Consider the following 22,659-nt stretch of genomic DNA (forward strand, 5'->3'; position numbering starts at 1 on the left):
ACGACAGGTTTCATATGCATTTATTAATAGCAGTTTCAATCTGGAAGCAACTCTAAGGTCCATGAACGGGAGAAAAGGTAAACAAACATTGGCACATTCATAGAATGAGATATCACTCAGCAATAGAAAACAAACTACTGAAGGAAGCACTAGCTTGGATAAATATCAAAAACAAAGAAGTTAGGCATAAGAAAGCGCATTATTTAAATATGCGCTTAATAACATTTAAATATTATTTTAGAACTGGCAAAACTATTCTGTAGCTATAAAAATTAGAAAGCAATTGCCTCTGAGTGGAGGGAGAATTGACTGGAAAGAAACTTCTGGGATGATGGAAATGTTCATCTGCATTTTGTTTTATATAGTGATACATGTATTGATGCAACTGTCAAAACTCAAATGCAATACCAAAAATATGTTTTATTATAAATGAGTTAGATATCAAAAATGTTTATATTCACAAATTAAAGAGCAACAAAGTAAAAAGAAGGAAGGGTGATAAATTTATTAACCTTGGTAAAAACCATTAGGTGATCTCTCAGGAGTTCATTCCATTCATTGATGCTTCCAGTGTATATAAGTAAATATATGTGTGTATAGCGTAAATGTGTAAGGTCAATAGTGAAATAAGCATTCTGTAAGATAAAAGAAAAGAGAGGGGGGGAAGGAAGAAAGGAAAGAAGAAAGGGAGTTAAGTTGCATGTTTCTCATATAAGACATTAACCAAAGAAAGAGGCAAGCAATTTGTCAGGGAATAGACAGACATATTTTTGGTGGGATGTCTAGTAAAATGATTCTTCAATTTTGTGGGAACCAGAGGATTGTCTCTTTGTGAGGGAAGCATTTAACCTGTTGTCTGAATCCATTGAGATGACTATATACATGGAGTTAGAAAGAATTAACTTAGTGGCATGAATCAAGTCTTCCCTATTAGAGTGGTCTATTAGTAGTTACATTCACAAAAAATTATTCACCAGGTACTATATTTAGTTTACATATATTCATCAAATGTTTCATATGAGAAGGTTATGGGGAAGATAAAAGCCTATGTTCATACAACTAAGACTGTAATTAGCTCTTTATTTTTCTCTCTGGATAAGACTAACATGTCTTATATTTTTGTTTTATTCTGTTCAGGCTGCTATAACAAAATATCATAGACTGTGTGGTTTATAAACAACAGACACTTATTTCTCACAGCTGTAGAGTCTGAGAGTCCAAGAATAGGGTGCCAAGAATGATATGGTTCTGGTAAAACCTCCCTTCCAAGTTGCAGACTGCCAACTTTTTACTATATCCTCACATGATATAAGAGACAAGCTAACCCTGAGGCTTCTTTAATAAGGGCACTAACCCCATCTATGAAGAACTAATAAACTCCTAAGGGCCCCACCTCCTGATACTATCATCTTGGGCATCAGGTTTTCAACATACAAATTTGTGGGGCTACACAAACATTCAGACCACAGCATTTTACCCCTGAACTCTTAAAATTCCTCTCCCCCAAGAACGTGTGACATATAACAAGTTAGATGCTTATAAAATATAATGGTGGAAAAGATGGCTGAAGAGTAAGGTCCCCAAGTCACCTGTCCCTACCAACTTACCTCGATAACTTTCAAATCATCCTGAAAACATACAAATTCAGTCTGAGATTTAAAGAGAGAACAGCTGGAATGCTACAGTGAGAAGAGTTTGCTCTTCTATCAAGGCAGGAAGATGGGAAAAAATAATAATAAAAAAATAAAAAGGCAGCCAAGGGGGAGGGGCCCCCTGAGAAGCCGGGCTAAGGCTGCGTGGCGAGTGCCCCCAAGACAGGAAAGCCCAGGGCCAGAGAAGCAGGAGCTTCACCAATCTTTCCGGATGGAAAGGCGCTCACAGGGAGTTGGAGCAGGATCCCAGGAGGGGCGGGGATGCCCCCAGGCTCCCAGGGGCGCTAACAGAGCACCTGCGCCCTGGGGAAGAGGGCGCCACACACCACCAGCCGAGCTCCCTAAAGGCCTAGAGTGTGTGCCCGGCAGGGGTGGGGGTGGGGGCAGGAGCAGCTCCGCAGCTGCTCCAGAGGCAGTTCCACGTTGGAGGCGGCTGAGCGGCCCTGGGAGCACGATTCCAGTGGTGCAGGCCCCAGATCCCAGGGCGCTGGGGTACACAGCCCAAGATCCACGCTCCCCCGTGACAGGCAGAGGCCGGGAGGGCACAGGACAGCGAGAACGCTCCTGCTCCTGGCGGCCCCGAGCTGTGCACATCATCGCCCCCACAACCCCCCCGCCCTGGCCGCGGACCATCCAGACCCGTGCAAACGGAGAGCTGTGGTAGTTACTGCGGGAGCTAACTCCAGGGCTGGAGAGATTGCCACTGCCACTGTTGTTGTTCCTCCTGGTGTTACCTTGTACCTGGGACTAAGCAGGGGCCTCACAGGATAAACAACTCCCACTGAGCCCTGCACCTGGCAGGGGGCTGAGCAGCTACACCAGGTGCACACACCTGAGAAACAGCACAGCAGGCCCCTCCCCCAGAGACCACCTAGAAGGACAGGGGAAAAACAAGTTATTGACCAAGCAGCACTGGAAAATTCCAGAAGAAGTCAAGGGATTTACAGTATATAGAATCAGAGGATACTCCCCCTTGTTTTTTGTTTTCTGTTTGCTTCCCCCCTCCACATTTTCTCTTTTTTTCTTCTTTTTTTTTTCTTTTCTTTTTCTCCTTTTTCCAGTACAACTTGTTTTTGGCCACTCTGCACTGAGCAAAATGACTAGACGGAAAAACTCTTCTCAAATAAAGGAATCAGAAACAGTCCTCCCTCCCACAGAGTTACAAAATATGGATTACCATTCAATGTCAGAAAGCCAATTCAGAAGCACAATTATAAAGCTACTGGTGGCTCTAGAAAAAAGCAAAAGGATTCAAGAGACTTCATGACTGCAGAATTTAGATCTAATCAGGCTGAAATTAAAAATCAATTAAATGAGATGCAATCCAAACTGGAGGTCCTAATGACAAGGGTTAACAAGGTAGAAGAACGAGTAAGTGACATAGAAGACAAGTTGATGGCAAGGAAGTAAACTGAGGAAAAAAGAGAAAAACAAAAAAAAAGTATATGTTAAGGGAAATAAATGACAGCCTCAGAAGGAAAAATCTATCTTTAATTGGGGTTCCTGAGAGTGCCGAAAGGGACAGAGGTCCAGAAACTGTATTTGAACAAATCATAGCTGAGAACTTCTCTAACTTGGGAAGGGAAACAGGAATTCAGATCCAGGAAACAGAGAGATCTCCCCCTAAAATCAATAAAAACCACTCAAAACCTCGACATTTAATAGTGAAACTTGCAAATTCCAAAGATAAAGAGAGGATCCTTAAAACAGCAAGAGACAAGAAATCTCTAACTTTTATGGGGAGAAGCATTAGGATAACAGCAGACCTCTCTCCACAGAGACCTGGCAGGCGAGAAAGGGCTGGCAGGATATGTTCAGGGTCCTAAATGAGAAGAACCTGCAGCCAAGAATACTTTACCCAGCAAGGCTCTCATTCAGAATAGAAGGAGAGATAAAGAGCTTCCAAGATAGGCAGAAACTGAGAGAATATGTGACCACCAACCCGGCTCTGCAACAAATACGTAGGGGGACTCTATAATAGAAAAAAGAAGTCCAAGGAAACAATCCACAAAAACAGGGACTGAATAGGTATCATGTTGACACTGAATTCACATCTTTCAATAGTAACTCTGAACGTGAATGAGCTTAATGACCCCATCAAAAGGCGTAGGGTTTCAGAGTGGATAAAAAAGTAAGACCCATCTATTTGCTGTCTACAAGAGACTCATTTAAGAAATAAGGACACCGGGATCCCTGGGTGGCACAGCGGTTTGGCGCCTGCCTTTGGCCCAAGGCGCGATCCTGGAGACCCGGGATCGAATCCCACGTCAGGCTCCCGGTGCATGGAGCCTGCTTCTCCCTCTACCTATGTCTCTGCCTCTCTCTCTCTCTCTCTGTATGACTCTCATAAATAAATAATAAAAAAAAAATTAAAAAAAAAAGAAATAAGGACACCTACAGCCTGAAAATAAAAGGTTGGAGAACCATATACCATTCAAATTGTCCTCAAAAGAAAGCAGGGGTAGCCATCCTCATATCAGATAAATTACACTTTATCCCAAAGACTGTACTAAGAGATGAAGAGGGACACTATATAATACATAAAGGAACTATACAAAAAGAGGACCTAATAATCATGAATATTTATGCCCCGAATGTGGGAGCTACCAAGTATATAATCAATTAATAACCAAAGTTAAAACATACTTAGATAATAATACACTTACACTTGGTGACTTGAATGTAGCACTTTCTACCATCGACAGATCTTCTAAGCACAACATCTCCAAAGAAACAAGAGCTTTAAATGATACACTGGACCAGATGGATATCACAGATATTTACAGAACTTTACAAATCACAGATATTTACAGAACTTTACATCCAAAGGCAACTGAATACACATTCTTCTCAAGTGCACAAGGAATTTTCTCCAGAATAGACCACATACTGGGGCACAAATCAGGTATTAACTGATACCAAAAGATTGGGATCGTCCCCTGCATATTCTCAGACCATAATGATTTGAAATTAGAACTAAACCACAAGAAGAAGTTTGGAAGGATTTGAACATGTGGAGGTTAAGGACCATCCTGCTAAAAGATGAAAGGGCCAACCAGGAAATTAGGGAAGAATTAAAAAGATTCATGGAAACTAATGAGAATGAAGATACAACCATTCAAAATCTTTGGGATACAGCAAAAGCAGTCTTGAGGGGGAAATACATCACAATACAAGCATCCCTCCAAAAACTGGAAAGAACTCAAATACAAAAGATAACCTTCCACCTAAAGGAGCTGGAGAAAAAACATCAAATAGATCCTACACTCGGCAGAAGAAGAAAATTAATAATGATTCAAGCAGAACTCAATGAAATCGAGACCAGAAGAACTGGGGAACAGATCAACAAAACCAGGAGTTGGTTCTTTGAAGTAATTAATAAGATAGATAAACCATTAGCCAACTTTGTTAAAAAGAAGAGAGAAAAGACTCAAATTAATAAAATCCTGAATGAGAAAGGAGAGATCACCACTAATACCAAGGAAATACAAACGATCTTAAAAACTTATTATGAGCAGCTACACGCCAATAAATTAGGTAATTTAGAAGAAATGGATGCATTTCTGGAAAACCACAAATTACCAAAACTGGAACAGGAAGAAATAGAAAACCTGAACAGGCCAATAACCAGGGAGGGAATTGAAGCAGTCATCAAAAACATCCCAAGACACAAAAGTCCAGGCCCAGATGGCTTCCCAGGGGAATTCTATCAAACGTTTAAAGAAGGAACCATATCTATTCTACTAAAGCTGTTTGAAAAGATCAAAAGAGATGGAGTACTTCCAAACTCATTCTATGAGGCCAGCATCACCTTAATTCTGAAACCATATAAAGACCCCACTAAAAGGAGAATTATAGACCAAAATCCCTGATTAACACGGATGCAAAAATTCAAACAAGATACTAGCCAATAGGATCCAACAATACATTAAGAAGATTAGTCACCATGACCAAGTGGGCTTTATCTCTGGGATGCAAGGCTAGTTCAACACTCGTAAAGCAATCAATGTGATTGATCATATCAGCAAGAGAAAAAACAAGAACCATATGATCCTCTCAATAGATGCAGAAAAGCATTTGACAAAACACAGCATCCATTCCTGATCAAAATTCTTGAGAGTGTAGGAATAGAGGGAACATTCCTCAGCATCTTAAAAGCCACCTACGAAAAGCCCACAGCAAATATCATTCTCAATGGGGAAACACTGGGAGCCTTTCCCCTAAGATCAGGAACAAGATAGGGATGTCCACTCTCACCACTGCTATTCAACATAGTATTAGAAGGCCTAGCCTCAGCAATCAGGCAACAAAGAGAAATAAAAGGCATTCAAATTGGCAAAGAAGGAGTCAAACTCTCCCTCTTCGCAGATGACATGATACTGTACATAGAAAACCCAAAAGCCTCCACCCCAAGATTGCTAGAACTCATACAGCAATTCAGCAGTGTGGCAGGATACAAACTCAATGCCAAGAAGTCAGTTGCATTTCTATACACTTCTATACACTAACAATGAGACTGAAGAAAGAGAAATTAAGGAGTCAATCCCACTTACTATTGCACCAAAAATCATACGATACCTAGGAATAAACCTAACCAAAGAGGTAAAAGATCTATACCCTGAAAACTACACACCACTTCTGAAAGAAATTGAGGAAGACACAAAGAGATGGAAAAATTTTCCATGCTCATGGATTGGAAGAATTATCCTTGTGAAAATGTGAATGCTACCCAGGGCAATTTACACATTTAATGCAATCCCTATTAAAATACCATGGATTTTCTTCAGAGAGTTGGAACAAATCATCGTAAGATTTGTGTGGAAGCAGAAAAGACTTGGAATAGCCATTGGAATATTAAAAAGGAAAACCTTAGCTAGGGCATCACAATGCCAGATTTCAGGTTGTACTACAAAGCTGTGTTCATCAAGACAGTGTGGTCCTGGCACAAAAACAGACACATAGATCAATGGAACAGAATAGAGAACCCAGAAGTGGACCCTCAACTCTATGTTCAAATAATATTCGACAAAGGAGGATATTTAGGAAATATCAGGAAGGACTATCCACTGGAAAAAAGACAGTCTCTTCAATAGGTGGTGCTGGGAAAATTGGACAGCCATATGCAGAAAATGAAACTGGACCATTCTCTTACACCATACACAAAGATAAACTCAAAATGGATGAAAGATCGAAATGTAAGACAAGAATCCATCAAAATCCTAGTGGAGAACACAGGCAACACCCTTTTTGAACAAACAGTATCTTCTTGCAAGATACGTCCATAAAGGTAAAAGAAACAAAAGCAAAAATGAATTATTGGGACTTCATCAAGATAAGAAGCTTCTGCACAGCAAAAGAAACAGTCAACAAAACTAAAAGACAACCTACAGAATGGGAGAAGATATTTGCAAATGACCTATCAGATAAAGGGCTAGTATCCAAGAGCTATAAAGAACTCATTAAACTCACCAGCAAAGAAACAAGGAATCCAATCATTAAATGGGCATTAGGGGACAAAAATGTCACAGAGGAAGACATGGCCAACAAGCACATGAGAAAATGCTCCGCATCACTGGCCATCAGGGAAATACAAATCAAAACCACAATGAGACACCACCTCACACCAGTGAGAATGGGGAAAATTAACAAGGCAGGAAACCACAAATGTTGGAGAGGATGTGCAGAAAGGGGAACCCTCTTGCACTGTTGGTGGGAATGTGAACTGGTACAGCCACTCTGGAAAACTGTGTGGAGGGTCCTCAAAGAGTTAAAAATAGATGTGCCCTAAGACCCAGCAATTGCACTGTTGGGGATTTACCCCAAGGATACAGATGCAGTGAAACGTCGGGACACCTGCCCCCCGATGTTTCTAGCAGCAATGTCCACAATAGCCAAACTGTGGAAGGAGCCTCGGTGTCCATCGAAAGATGAATGGATGAAGAAGATGTGGTCCATGTATACAATGGAATATTACTCAGCCATTAGAAATGACAAATACCCACCATTTGCTTTGACATGGATGGAACTGGAGGGTATGATGCTGAGTGAAAAAGTCAATCAGAGAAGAACAAACATCATATGGTTTCATTTATTTGGGAAATAAAAAATAGTGAAAGGAAATAAAGGGCAAAGGAGAGAAAATGAGTGGGAAATATCAGAGAGGGAGACAGAACATGAGAGACTTCTAATTCTGGGAAAGGAACAAGGGGTGGTGGAAAGGGAGGTGGGCGGGGGTTGGGGTGACTGGGTGACAGGCACTGAGGGGGCACTTGATGGAATGAGCGCTGGATGTTATGCTATATGTTAGCAAATTGATCTCCAATTAAAAGAAATTTAAAAAAAAACAAAACAAACAGAACAAAAACAGATTCAAGCACATTCAGGACTTCTGCTAAATAAAGCAAAGGAAATTTCAAAGGCAAAAGTAAAAAAATAAAATAAAATAAATAAAATAAAATATAATGGTGCCATAGGCACGGGGTAGACATTCCCAATCCAAAAATGAGAAGTAGAAAATAAAAATGTAATAACAAGTCCAAGACATAAAAGGGTAATCACTAAACCTCAAGTCTTGAGAACAGTTCTCCTTGGCTTGATGCCCTTCCTTACCTATCCTCTAGTCTGGAGATTCTGCTTCCAGATACATCAGGGTATTCTCCAACCCTACTATTTTGCTGCCTATGCAGCAACTCAGATTCTAGTTGTGTGTCTGTGGCTGTCCTAGCCTGGAATCAGACAAATGTGTCTTTACTAGTCTGGGATCACAGGGGAAGCCCCACCCCCATAGGTCTGCTGGTCATTGTTCTACCTAGTCAAAGCTCTCTATAGCAGCCATGCTTTTGCAGAGGCTTTATGCTTGGGTTCTGTGCCCTGGGTTCCAGAAGGTCCCATCATTCCAAATCTAGGCAGTGGTTTCTCATGACTTGGGTCATGACTTGGGTCTGGTCCCCATAGAATGGGCAAGGATCACCTGTCTTGTTTAAACCCAGGAGATGCCCCTCCCCACCTTTGAAACTCAGGAGGAAACCTTGATGATCTATGAATTGAATCACCTTTGAGGATCTTCTTCCCTTGTCCTACAGAATAGCACACATTCTCAGCCAAATAGTTCCATGGTCCTGCCCTATAAAGTCTAAGAAGTAAGAGAACCTTCTTTCATTCTTTTCTGTCTCCTTCTTGATCAATTCAAACTGACTGTTTTCCTGGTAGAGTGACTGATTTAGCCTGTGGTTCACATCCATTCTAATATCCTTATCAAAAAAGCCACTTAGCCACAGAATGTTCTCTTCTGACCATGCTTTATCATTTATAATATTTTTTTGCAATATGATATAGGATGAGAGTTTCCAAACTCTTAACAATCCCTTCATTGCAATGTAGGCTTTTTCAAGCATACACCTCAAAACTCCTCTAGTCTATACCCATTACATGGTTCCAAATCCACTTCTACATTTTTAGGTATTTGTTACAGCAGCACTCCATTTACAGTACCAATTTTCTGTCTTAGCCTGTTTAGGCTGCTATAACAAAATACCACAGATTGTGTGGCTTATAAACAGCGGAAAATTATTTCTCAAATATCTAGGGGCTAGAAGTCCAAGATCAGGATACCAGCATGATAGGGGTGTAGTGAAAGTTTTCTGCCAGGTGACAGACTGCCAACTTCTTGCTGTGTCTTCCCATGGTAGAAGGGAAGAGTCTCCTCTCTGGGGCCTTTTTTTTTTTTTTTGTAAGGGCACTATTGTGAGTGCTCCACCCTCTTTACTTAATCACATCTCAAAGCCCTCATAACCTAATGTCATCATCCTGGGCATTATGTTTTCAACATATGAATTTGGGAAGGACACAAACATTTATACCATAGTATTTTACTATTTTGGAAACAGAACAAAAGTCTATATCAATAGTCTTTATTAAATATAACTTCAATAGAATAGTTATTAGACTTAAAACCAACTAGTTTGAACAGTAGTATACCTAAATCCATCTAACAATTAGCCCTACCAATTCCAGGTTCTTCTTCTAGTAGCATATAGCCAGAAAGATTATTAAATTCATTCAATTTACAAATGGGAAAATTAAGTTTAGAGAGATGAAATGTCTCAATTTTATCCCTGTAGGGTCACAGGCAGGCTGCCCCAAGATGGGCCACTTTTGCATAAATGTTATTTTCAGTTAAAAGCAATACAAAACCAGCGAATTCAGGAAAAACTATTTAGCTCTCCCTCAACTTCTTTCTTGTACCAAGAAGAAAGTTATTAACAGAGACTTTCTTTACCTAAGAAACTTACCCACATAATAGGGCAATCTTTGTTTTCTAAATATCTCCTTTCCCCTACCTGCTGATGGTCTTTCTCATCTGCATAGCTTTAGATGCCTTCCCATCTCCTTAGCTCATATGAGCATCCTGTTGTCTCACTGTCTTTGGAATTTCCATGTCTATGTGCATTTCCCATACATACACCCTCTATTAAATTTTATTTTCTCTTGCAAATCTGTCTCCTGTCAATTTGATTCTTAGTCCAGATAGAAGGATCATGAAGGGTAGAGAAAATTCTTCCTCCCCAACATTCTCAATTTCCACAAATTAGTTAGTGGCATAGTCAGGACTAGAACATATTTCTACTCCAAGCCCATTTTTTCTAATCAATTCCTATCACAACTCAAATTAATATACTGTATTTTTCACATACTTCAATTTACAAAACACACCAAATGATGACTTAATGTTGAGAAATCAACTGTTGTTAACTAGAGAGAAGAAAGAGTAGGTCAATCCTGTTGAGGGGAAAAGAAGTTTAGAAGAACATAAAAAGCTAATTACAATAAAATGAAAAATAATGAAAACCTTTTATTTTAAAGATTTATTTATTTATTTGAGAAAGAGAGAGTACACATGAATATGGGAGAAGAGGCAGAGGGAAAGAAAGTCTTAAGCAGGCTCTGTACTGAGTGTGGAGCCCTGTGCAAGGCTCAATATCACAACCCCGAGGTCACAACCTGAGCAAAAAACAAGAGTCACTTGTTGAAAACAAGTTGAAATTCAAAAAACACAGTCACCAACTGTGTCACATAGGCACCCTGTGAATTCTTTTCAAACAGATCAAGTTAGATACTATCTCATTCTCATCATTATATCTGAATGATTCTTTTTTTAAAAGATTTTATTAATTCTTGAGAGACACACAGAGAGAGAGGCAGAGACATAGGCAGAGGGAGAAGCAGGCTCCATGCAGGGAAACTGATGTGGGATTCGGTCCTGAGACTCCAGAATCACGCCCTGGTCCAAAGGCAGGTGATAAACCACTGAGCCACCCAAGGATCTCCTATTATTTCTTACTCTATAAAGTAATCTGTATGTCCAATGAGAAATATTCAGAAAAGAAAAAAAAGACATTTTATAAGCAAAACAATATCTTCAACTTCACTTTGTAAAGGTTTTACCCCGTCAAATGTCCTTTTTTGATAGATAATTTTCTCTGATTTTTTTTATATTCATATTCTCTATCCCACACATTTCATTTCTTTAGGATTGGGGACATGTAGATGTGGCATTTGTGTCACTCCTTTATGTGCCCAAATGCTCTAAGGTTTCCTCCTTACGGTATCCATAGATTTTAACAGCAGTTGCTCCCAAATTTTTAATAATGAAGACAACTTTTAATTTCTAAAAATTGTATAGATCCCACATAACAGTTACTTCTTAATAGTTGTTGATTGATAAAGTCTTTAAACTCCAACATTCATTCATTAACACTCTAAATGAATTTATTTTGTTGTTGTTTGGGTTTTTGTTTTGTTTTGGGGGTTTTCAAAAGTTTTATTTTTTAAGTAATCTCTACACCCAATGTGGAGCTCAAACTTGTGATCTTGAGATCCCGGGTTGCATGCGCTACCAACTGAACCAGTCACGTGCCCCCGAATTTGTATTGTCTTAATAACATCATTTGCATATGTTTAAAAATTTGTAGATAATTATTTGTAAAGCATGGTATTTATTCAGTGTGTACACCATCACTAGGCAGCATAGAGTTTCCTGGACTCTACAGTAGAGCCCTGTCTCCCAACACCAACGATGAGCCTGGGTTTAACCCTTACAAGTCTCCCTGTGGAAGCCCTGTGTTTGTAAGAAGCTGGAAAGAAGCCAGGAAGGGAATCTACACTGGTCCTTCTTCCTACTCATAATTATATCCATATTCATATACTTTCAACTTCAAGAAGACTGAGACTTCACTAGACTTATCCACCACCTCAGTTGAAAGGTTTTAGGGCACAATCCCTCCCCATCGAAAGTGTCACTTAAATGTGGATTTTTTTGCACTGAAGGCACTTGAGACTCTGTGGTCTCAAAAGGAAATTTTGTCCCTCCCTTAATACAGAAGAATCTAAATTGAGGGTCTTTCCCATAACAAGAGTTATTAACAGAGACAAATTTTATCTGAGAGACCCATTTGTTATGGTAGGGCAAACATCTAATTAACAATTGCTCTTATCACCTTGTAAAATGCATTCTTTTTCTCTGACATTCCAGAGTTCTACCCCCATTTCCTTTGTCCAGAATGACATATATACCTCATTTTTCCAATTATCTTTGGAATTTCCATGTCTGTGTAGATTCCTTGTATGAACTCTTGTTAATCTGTCTCATGTCAATTTGATTTCTAGTCCAGTTAGAAGGATCTTTGATGGAGCAGGAATTCTTGCTCCTCCATACAGTACTAGGAAAAATGCCTGGCTCATAGGCTGTCCTCAATAAATATTTGATGAGTATAAATCAATCTGCAATGATACCACGTGTAAGCATACCTCCAACCAAGAAATTTTCTTTACTTCAGTTTTTCAAATCTGACAACTCTGGAAACACTTATGAATTACCAAGAAAGACCCTCCCTCTGACAATAAGCATTTCCATGCCAACTAGGGTACATATATTAACCAAGGTAAGAGAATATTTAATTTCAGGTAGACCTAGCTATCCAAGTATTTGTTTTGTGAGTTTTCATAGGGGGAGTACAAATAAATAGAGATCAAATACAGAGGGATGCCTATTTTGGAAGCACAGGGTGATTACAAGAGTGAACATTTTAGTATTTCCAAAAGCTATATTATAAATCTGGGAAATTTCTGCCTAAATGATGTAACAAGTTTATTGAATAATGATTATTTACCAGGCAATAGTGCTAAGTGTTTTCTGTGCACTATTTTATTTAATTCTCACAACAACCCTATAAGATTGGTAATATTATTATTTTTATTTTACAAGTAAAGAAACTAAAGTTAGGGGAAAGTAAATAACTTATCCAAGGTCACACCGGTAATTCTTGAGCCATTACTACTAACTGTTATATTCAAAGATACACTAAAGGAAACTTTTAGTAGCTTCCTACCTAGATAAATTAGAACATTTCTCCTTTTATCGTTAGTTCACTAGAGTATTAATTACAATTGCCATTTCCTATGATTCTGGTTATTTAGTTATGTGTGCTTTTATTTTCTACTTGCCTCTTTAAAAGAGGGAAGAATTGAAAAGTAGCATTAAAGATGGTTTTGGGAGCACCTACATGGCTTAGTTGATTAAGCCAGGGACTTCAGCTCAGCTCCATCCCTGGAGTGGGGCTCTAAGCTCAGTGGGGAATCTGCTTAACCTTCTTACTCTGCCTGTCCCCTGGCTCATGTTTTCCCTATCTCTCAAATAAATAAATAAATAAATAAATAAATTTTTAAAGGTTTTTGTAAACACTAAATTTTATCAAAAGTCACATCCCAAATTCACAATTAGTAAAACCGAACTCCATAGTATTAGATGGAGTTCCATTATAAACAAAAGTAATTAGGTCAGAAATTGGGAGGAAAAATATAGGTGATTGTAAATTAATTTCTCTCTAGTGTTACCAAGAGATCTATCACAGCCACTAACTCAGGAAACAAATGCTGAACATCAGGAAACAAATGCTGAGCCCTGGTGTGCTGCTGTAGCCAACTGCCCCATCCCTAGGGGACTGGACAAATCAAAAGCATAGCTCCTAGTTGGGTTTCCTAAAAATATTGCAGAACAAATTTGGATAAACTTGTCACAAAAGAAGCCAATAACTCCAGAAAAGTGGGTTCAGTAAAAAGAAAGGAGAAATTTGTTTCAGGTGCCAGCAGTGAGGGGAGGTGGCAGGCTCAAGACTTCAAGAAGACGAGTGACTTCTCCATCCACTAGATGGACACCTAGTGTCTTATAAAGAGGTTGGGGCGGCGGGGGGGGGGGGGGGGGTGGGGGCGGGTAACCTGCAGAAGAGCAGACAAAGAGCACATAATTATGGGTTGGGGTTGGTATGTGGGAAAGGGATATGTAAGTGTGGTCTTCTAGGCATTCTGTTGCTATCAGGGTTATTCTGCTCTGGCTGTTGGGACGTTCCAGGTTATTGTAAAACACCTTCACCAAAGCCTCAAGAAGATGCAGTAAGAAACAAGCATGATGGGTTTTAGTTAGAGCAAGAGTTAAGCAATCTTGTCTATTTCTGGTTTTGACTGGGGGGGGCGGTCTATAGTTGAGTAAGAGGGCTTGCTAGCAATAGTACTTATCATCAGTTTTGACCTTCTAGCAGTTGTCCATTCTCCCTTTGTTTGATTCAGTAGCTTTTTCAGAGTTACTTTAAATTCCAGAACACTGGCAACAACAATAAGAAAATAAACAACAAGATAAACATTTGTGGAACTTGGCCTGTTAACTCCTGACCAGACATTTATGCTTTACCTCCTTCAAAATCTTGGGAAGAATTAGGCATTTGACATTTTTGTCTTTGCACAAGGCCTACTTTTCTCTGTGTTTCTTTTTACCATCTTCTCTCACTGTTTTTTAGGTCCTATCTGATCTTACATACCAAAGAGCAAAAGATGGGTGCATGTCTAGAGCAGAAGGATTAGAAAGAGTCAAAAGCTTTTTACCGAGTATTCCCTTTAACCTCAGTAGTTCATTTCATTCACTTGTACTTAAAGTAGTATGAGCTATTTAAGAGATCAGTGGCATGATTTTCAAGCTAATTTTCAATAGATGTGCATGAGATATGGGTAATTTCAGAGACAAGTTAAAAGTAAGTTTTTAGCAAAAATTGCTATACATTTTTGTTCCCTGACTTACAAGCTTGGAAGGTCTTTATCAGCATGGTTTACAACTCTCAAGAATTTGGTTATAGCCCTATTAATGGTATACTTTACATTAGTTCATATTCCCCAAAGATATTTATTTATTTACTTATTTATTTATTTATTTATTTACTTATTTTTATTTTTTCCACAAAGATTTCTTAAGATGTTTATTGTTCACTTCGGTAATAATTTTGGCATAATCTTTTTTAGTATGTTTAACTTTCTAAACAATAGATGTTTATAAATTTTTCTTTGCCATCACTGCTTCTGGATCATAAACTATTTTTTTAAAGATTTTATTTATTTATTCATGAGAGACACAGAGAGAGAGAGAGAGGTAGAGGCATAGACAGAGTGAGAAGCAGGCTCCCCATGGGAGCCCAATGTGGGACTCAATCCCAGATCCCAGGATCATGCCCTGAGCCAAAGGCAGATGCTCGACTGCTGAGCCACCCAGGTGTCCCTGGATTGTAAACTCTAGATAAAATGTTTTAGTATGTCTAAGAACAAACCACCCAATAGTGAGGTATTTAATATTTGGACCCTTTAAATGTTTGACAGATATATGGAATTTGTTTATGCTTATATTAATGCATATATTAAGTTCACAGGTAAAATATAATGCCACATTTGGCTGATAAGTTCTCTTTACACCTTTAAGTTTTAAAGACTGTATAGCATCAATTTTCCTTTTACTACAATTTCTTATTACATAGTAGTATATTCTGGTATGCTGCTATGAAATGAATTTATATTTAAGCCATATTACATTTCAAAATCTCTAAGTTAATTTTGTACTGTATTTTTTTAATAACAGAACATTGAGTAGCATTAACTATGAATTCACCTAAGCCATGGAGGATAATGATTTTGTAATTGTATCATACCTTAGTTTGGATTTATTTTTTTTTTAACATTTTATTTATTTGTTCGTGAGAGACATACAGAGACAGACAAAGAGAAAAGTAGATTCCATTCAGGGAGCCCTATGTGGGACTCGATACTGAGAGTCCAGGATCACTCCCTGGGCCAAACTCAACTGCTCAACTGCTGAGCCAGCCAGGTATCCCTTAGCTTGGATATAGAAGGTAGTGGAATCTAAAATGCAGCTTCTGGGGGCTCCTGGCTAGCTCAGTTGGAAGAGCCTGTGACTTTTGATCTCTGGGTTATGAGTTCAAGCCCCTCACTGGGTGTAGAGATCAAATAAATAAATAAACAAACAAATAAACAAGCAAACAAACCTTAAAAAATAAAATGTAACTTCTGTTAGCAATTAATAAGATGTAGAAGAGGAAAACTTTTCCTATACCCTTTAAGAGTCTTCTGGCTGATATGAGTTAAATTAACATGAGACAGATTAACAGGAGAAAATCAAATTTAATTGTATTGTGTATGTATGGGGAATCCACATAAACATTAGAGATTTCAAAGGTATAGTCAAAGGTATAGACAATTTTCAAAGGTATAGTCAATTTTATACCTCTTTTCAAAGAGGTATAGTCATTCTGAACTAAGGAGAAGTAGGAAAGGTCTGAGACTTCAAAGGGAAGGAAAGCAATCCACAGGAAGGCAAAAAAAAAGAATAAGTTTTTGGCAAACAAATGTTTTCTGCTACACAGAGACAATGGGGCATAGAGAGGAATTTTAACAAACATATTTTGCTAAATTCCTGCCGGCCACCCTTACTTCTTCTTATAATGTATTTCTCTATAGTGATAGCTCTCTTCCTGGAGCATTTAGTCCTTGATCTAAATTCTTTTTTTTTTTAATCTAAATTCTTTTTTTTTTAATTTTTTTTTAATTTTTTATTTATTTATGATAGTCACAGAGAGAGAGAGAGAGGCAGAGACACAGGCGGAGGGAGAAGCAGGCTCCATGCACCGGGAGCCCGATGTGGGATTCGATCCCGGGTCTCCAGGATCGCGCCCTGGGCCAAAGGCAGGCGCCAAACCGCTGCGCCACCCAGGGATCCCTTTAATCTAAATTCTTTTAAGCAGTTTGTGGGAAAGTCAGTTTCTTCCTAAATCTTTTTGGCCTTGATGTTTTCAGCTTGAAATAATCTGCAAGCTGAAATAGCACATTTTAGGGCAATTGGTTCTGAGCCCCTACAAGGGTGTGTAAATAATGAATACTAAGAACTTTATATTGGCAATTCCAAATCTGTTTCCTGTGAGTGATCCAAAGCACAAGACTAAACAAATATAATTAGGTTTTGCTGCATAAAGTTATTATTTGTTTAAATGTTGTAATCCTCTTACTAAATATAATCTGAAATTTAATTTGGTGACAAGCAGTAAATATTGAAAAGGAGGCTGAGCTTTCATCAAATCTATCTGGTGTGCACCCCTCTTTTGATGATTTTTATATTTGCATAATTAAAACTTTTTTTCTTCTGCTGTTTTCTCAAGTCTAATGAAAACATGGTGAAATTTTCTTGGAAATACAGCATGGAAAGGGAAAGAAACCAATTTTTTTCTTGTTTTTTTTTTTTTTTTTAATCTTATGGAAGCCAAACAATTGTGCAGTATAATGCACTGTAAACATACAAATGGTCTTCTTTCAACTGGATACCCAGATACCCTTGGGAAAGTTTTTCAGGGACCTTCACAACAGAGCTTAAAGGTCTCAAATGTAATAATAAAGGTGACTTTTTTCTACAGTATAATAATAAAGTCTGATGAATTTAGCAAAAAACAAGAACTACTGCTTTCATTTACTGCTGATATAGTAGAAAGGGGTCATCATGAGGAGATTTTAAAACAAATTGCAAGCCATTGTCAGCACTGAACAGAGAAAAGACATTGGTTCTTTCTCTGGAGCAGTTGGAAAAGTTCCCAATAGCCATTTCAGAACTCTGGGAGCAAGCAATCTCGCAACTGGACACTCCATATATAATGTTAGCTGGAGCTCCCTAGAGAACTCCCTAAAGAGTGCTTGAACCTCACCACATGCCTTCAGTCCAAAATAATCTGACCAGTTAAAAATACATAAAACAGGGTCAAAAAATAAGCTAATTTACCCAGTGGTGCGTAAAAATGAGGTAGCTACATAGAGCAAAAACAAAGGGAATATCTGATTTTGAATCCAGACTTTGGTAACAATTTTCTTTTTTTTTTAAAGATTATTTATTTATTTATTCATGAGAGACACACACAGAGAGAGAGAGAGAGAGAGAGACAGAAAGAGAGAGGCAGAGACACGGGTGGAAGGAGAAAGAGGCTCCATGCAGGGAGCCCGATGTGGGACTTGATCCGGGGTCTCCAAGATCACACCCTGGGCTGAAGGACCCGTTCAACTGCTGAGCCACCCGGGCTGCCCTGATAACAATTTTCTATGTGGCTCTGCTCAAAGGCCAAAGATGGAAAAAAAAAAAAAAGTCTGTGATAACTATTTGACTTAATTCCACTGGAAAAATAGTTTCTTTTAATTTCTAAGACACTGAGGCAAGTGTTTTAGCATGTTTTAGGCTCAAATAGTCTAGTTATTATTTTAGATCTCTGATATTATATTTTGTGTTGCTTAAAAATAATGTTATTGGGACACCTGGGTGGCTCAAGCAGCTGAGCATCTGCCTTTGGCTCAAGTCATGATCCTAGAGTTCCGGGATGGAGTCCCGCATCAGGCTCCTGCATGGAACCTGCTTCTCCTCCCTCTGCCTGTGTCTCTGCTTCTCTCTGTGTCTCTCATGAATAAATAAATAAAATATTTTTAAAAAATAAAAATAATGTTATTGTTTAGTAAAGTGATGGTAACTAAAAGTATCAAACGATATAGAAAGATTCAGAATGAATACTAAAATCCCCTTAAAGTCTATTTGTAGTATTTCTTAGGAAAAGATTTAATTAGAGAACTGTTTTTTCCTATTCAAATCCTTTACATCTTTTGAAGTAGGGCTGCAGTTTTACCTCTCCTGAGAAAACCTCTGTGATTAGATTGCTTAGCTTCCACTCATCTTTGCTTTTGATTAATTTTAAGGAAAATAATGTAAACATTCTACAATTGGACATTTATTTAATATGATTTATTTTTATTTTCCCAAATGAATGTAAGTTACTTAAGCCAAAATGTATTTTTATCTCATATATAGTGGCTTACATAGCATTGATACAGGAGACATCCAATAAGTCAATAATTGTTGACTTGTATTGTACTACTCATTTCTATCTTAAGGATTTATAAAAGGATGAAAAATTAAGAATCTGAGTATTTTAACAAGGCTTGAAATTTCCTTGAGATTGGGAGCAATTTCATCAATTCAGATTAAATGATGCATGTTTAAAATTATGCTTGGTTAAATAAAACATAAATTTTAAAACTCTTCGATTTGATGCTATAACTGATCCAAACAAGAATTCATCCACCTGATGCACAGTAAGCAAATAATAATTGATATTGAGCTTTTGCAGTGAGAAAAAGATAGGCTATTTATTTGTGTGGTGCCCCCAAGGGAATTAGGGGGGCCGGGGTGGGGGGAGAATGCTCAAACGTTTCAAACTCTTTGATGGCTTGCAAGTGAGGATTTTTTAAGGGCAAAATTTGGGGTAGGAGTCTCCTGAGTAGGTGGATGCTGCTAATTGGAGGCCCATGAAGTCATTCTAGCAAGTGTTCTGGTGCCCCTTCATTTGGTTCCCTGGAGGTCTTTTCCATTTCAAGAGACTTGTAATCTGAAAAATATCTTTATGTTATGGATTTAATTAAGTACATCTAATAATTTTATCTTTAGGGTAGTGCTGATTAACTACTTGTAAGCTAGTGGGGTTGCATTCCTTTAGGTTCTTTAACTGGTCCAATATGACCTCTGGTGTTTATTCTTTCATCTGAACTAAAAGATGGATGCTAGCTTCAGGACCACTTTACACTCCTTTTTTAAAACAGATTTTTTTTTAAATGAGTTATCTCTACACCTAATGTGGGGCTTGAACCCACAACCTCAAGATTAAAAGTCTCAGGCTCTACTGACTGAGCCAGTCAGGTGCCCCGTGGGCCATTTTACACTCTTAAAAATATTATTCAAATCTCTACAATGAATTTTTGTTTGGGAAGGTTATATCTATCAATATTTATCATATTAGAAATTAAAACTGCGAAAATTTGAACACGCAAGAATATAGAAGCATATATGCATTAGTTATCAAAGCAGTGACATTTCATATCATATAGCCTCTGAATTCAAGCCACTATATACTCTTGAGGGAGTGAAAAAAAGCAAATAACGTCTTCATGTAATAGTGAAAATATTTTGATCTTGTGGGCTTCCCAAAAGGATCTTGACAGTAGTTTTATCCAGACCACACTTTCTGAATTGCTGCTTTCGATGAACTACTCAACACATCTGTTCAAAAGTAATCATTTATGGAACAAAAAGAACTGGAGACATTGGTTATGGTCAAAAAGATTTTATGTTTTAGTGCTCCAATATCTGGTCCATAGGTTAGACCTAGAGAATAAGAGTATCCACTAGAAGCCTGGGTTCATCCCCAGAAGGCTAGGCTTCAAAGCCATTAGACCATATAGCCAGTATTTCTCTGTTGTGATCTGAAGACCACATCAGAATTAGTAAATATTTCACCTACAGATAACTGGATCCCACTACAGATCAATTAAGTAAGATTCTTGGAGATGGAGCCCAGGAATCCTCTATTTTAGTAAGATCCCCAAGTGAATCTGTTACTAAGTAAAATTTGGGAACCACAGGCATAAATAGAAGTATAGGTTACCAGAAATAGCACAATAGCCCACAGCACCACTTGTTCTGGTTTACCTATATACAGAATGACCCAGTGCCTCTAGAAGGGTTCATCACCTTGGTTCAGATATTACTCTAGGGCTGTTGAGACTTCAATATCTGAGTAAGATTCCTGTTATCTGCTAATAATCTTCCAAGAGGCACTTTCCCATTGCCAGGCCCACAGTCTGATATTTTCTTCTGATGAGTTTTTTCCCTAAATAAACACACATATCAATTCATAACATAAAAAATGAAAAGCGCAAGATCTGAAACATTGCAAAAATAAAGCAAATAGATGACTCTACAGTACTTGTGATTATCCAGGACCTCTGAACAAGCAAAACAACATAGGCATACAGCATAATTCAGATAAGAATTAAGAATGGTTTGGATGGGCTTCATTATTATCATAATCATTATTATTATTTTAATTATGAGCTTCATGAACAGATTTTCTTGAACACTGAATTACAGTCAGTCTATAAAAATGTTAGACTTTCTTCAGCAGCCTATTTATTTGACCACTTGAGAGGGATATAGGGTTGGGGGCAACTGAGATAAGAAAATTATTATCTTTTCTTTTTGTAAGGAATCATTCGGAGAATCAATCAAATCTTCACTATCAGGAAGCCAAAGCAACCTTTTTCAGGCTTTACATTCTAATCATCACAGGAGCTTTCTGTGATACAAGATTTCCTGCTGTGAAACACAAGATTCTGAAGCCCAATTAAATATATAGTCAAATACAAAAATGCAGACGTTTTATTCTAACACAGTTACTGCATTAAATACAACAATGGGTGAGATTATGTAGTATCAATTGAAAAGTTTAAAGTATTTACATCATGCAGCTTTTAAAATAGTGTAGCTAATCCTCCCCACCTTAATGATTCAGGAAATGAAAAACGGCCTTAGGTGTAGGTGGAATAGGTGACCACCCACACAGTGCTATTTAAAATGTGCCCTAAAGTCTTCTTGCCTCTGAAAATATCACCCAGGGTTACATTAGCCTAATATATGTAAAGTGATTTACAGATTGCCAAGCGGTTTCACATAATTATCATATTTAAATTTCTCAACTGCCCTGAAACTGGTTAATAGAGGTATCATCATCCCCATTTTACATATAGGAAAACTGAGTCTAACATGTACAAGGCAAGGGACTATATTTTAATCACCTAGTATATAACAGTTACTTTTCACGATTTATTATAATTCTCTCTATAATCTTACTTTACAAATGAAGAGAGTGAGCTTCAGCGAAGTCAAAAAACCTGTCCAAGGTCACAAACTCAGTTGAGTAATGAAGCTGAGACTTCAATGCAGGTCATTGTTCCTCTGATTCCAGAACCAAAGCTCTTAACAACTTGGCACATATGACTCATTTTAATAAAGTTTGATAAAATATTTTCAACATGAAATTACAATGTCTTAATTACAAGCAAGAAGAAACTAATCTAAAATAGTTTTTATTTTTCAAACCAAATGCTCAAGAAGTTAAGTATGCCTTCATTCCTTTGTTTACCAATTAATTCTAACATGGGGAATATACATCTATGTATATGTCATCATTATAGATTTATAGTCTAATGGGCTACTGTAAAGTAGTATTTTTCATTAACTTTCCTTGTTTTACTTATTAGTACATGTTCCTATCTTAATTTATAATAATATATACAATGTGAACATAGAGTGCTTTTATTTTTAAATTAATACATCTTTCTAATTCTGAAAGATATTCTTTAGAGTTATCATTAATAGCTTACTTGGACAACTCAACCCTACTCATTTCAACCCAACACATTCTCTCTCTCTCTCTCTCTCTCTTTTGCACATGCGCACGCGCGTACACACACACACACACACACACACAGTTAACTCTAAGTTCTTCCAGTTGCTCCAATGCTGCAAGGTGCATGACCTAACCACAATTAAGGGCTCAGTTTCATCTTAGTGCCATGGAAAAAATATGAGGCATATCTGAAGCTCAGAAGTTCAATATTAATTTAAGCTTAATATTGGTAATATTGGGCATATATTAAAATTAGTGTTTTAGTAATAGTGCTTTTTTATGACTAATTTATTTTTTCTGTCACCAACCCCAGTTGTTCCATGACAGGGATTGTAGTCCTTACCTTCTTGCAG

The 22,659-nt window shown here is 37.8% G+C and overlaps 1 non-coding gene across 1 annotated transcript; it reads right to left on the bottom strand.

Moving 5' to 3' along the window:
* Window positions 1-19,687: 19,687 nt before the first annotated feature.
* On the bottom strand, window positions 19,688-19,760 carry TRNAK-UUU (transfer RNA lysine (anticodon UUU)). Its single transcript has one exon. It is a non-coding gene; the product is annotated as a tRNA-Lys (tRNA).
* Between the last annotated feature and the right edge of the window lie 2,899 nt (window positions 19,761-22,659).

This window comes from Vulpes vulpes, chromosome X (genome assembly GCF_048418805.1).
Source record: "Vulpes vulpes isolate BD-2025 chromosome X, VulVul3, whole genome shotgun sequence".
Taxonomy (NCBI): Eukaryota; Metazoa; Chordata; class Mammalia; order Carnivora; family Canidae; genus Vulpes; species Vulpes vulpes.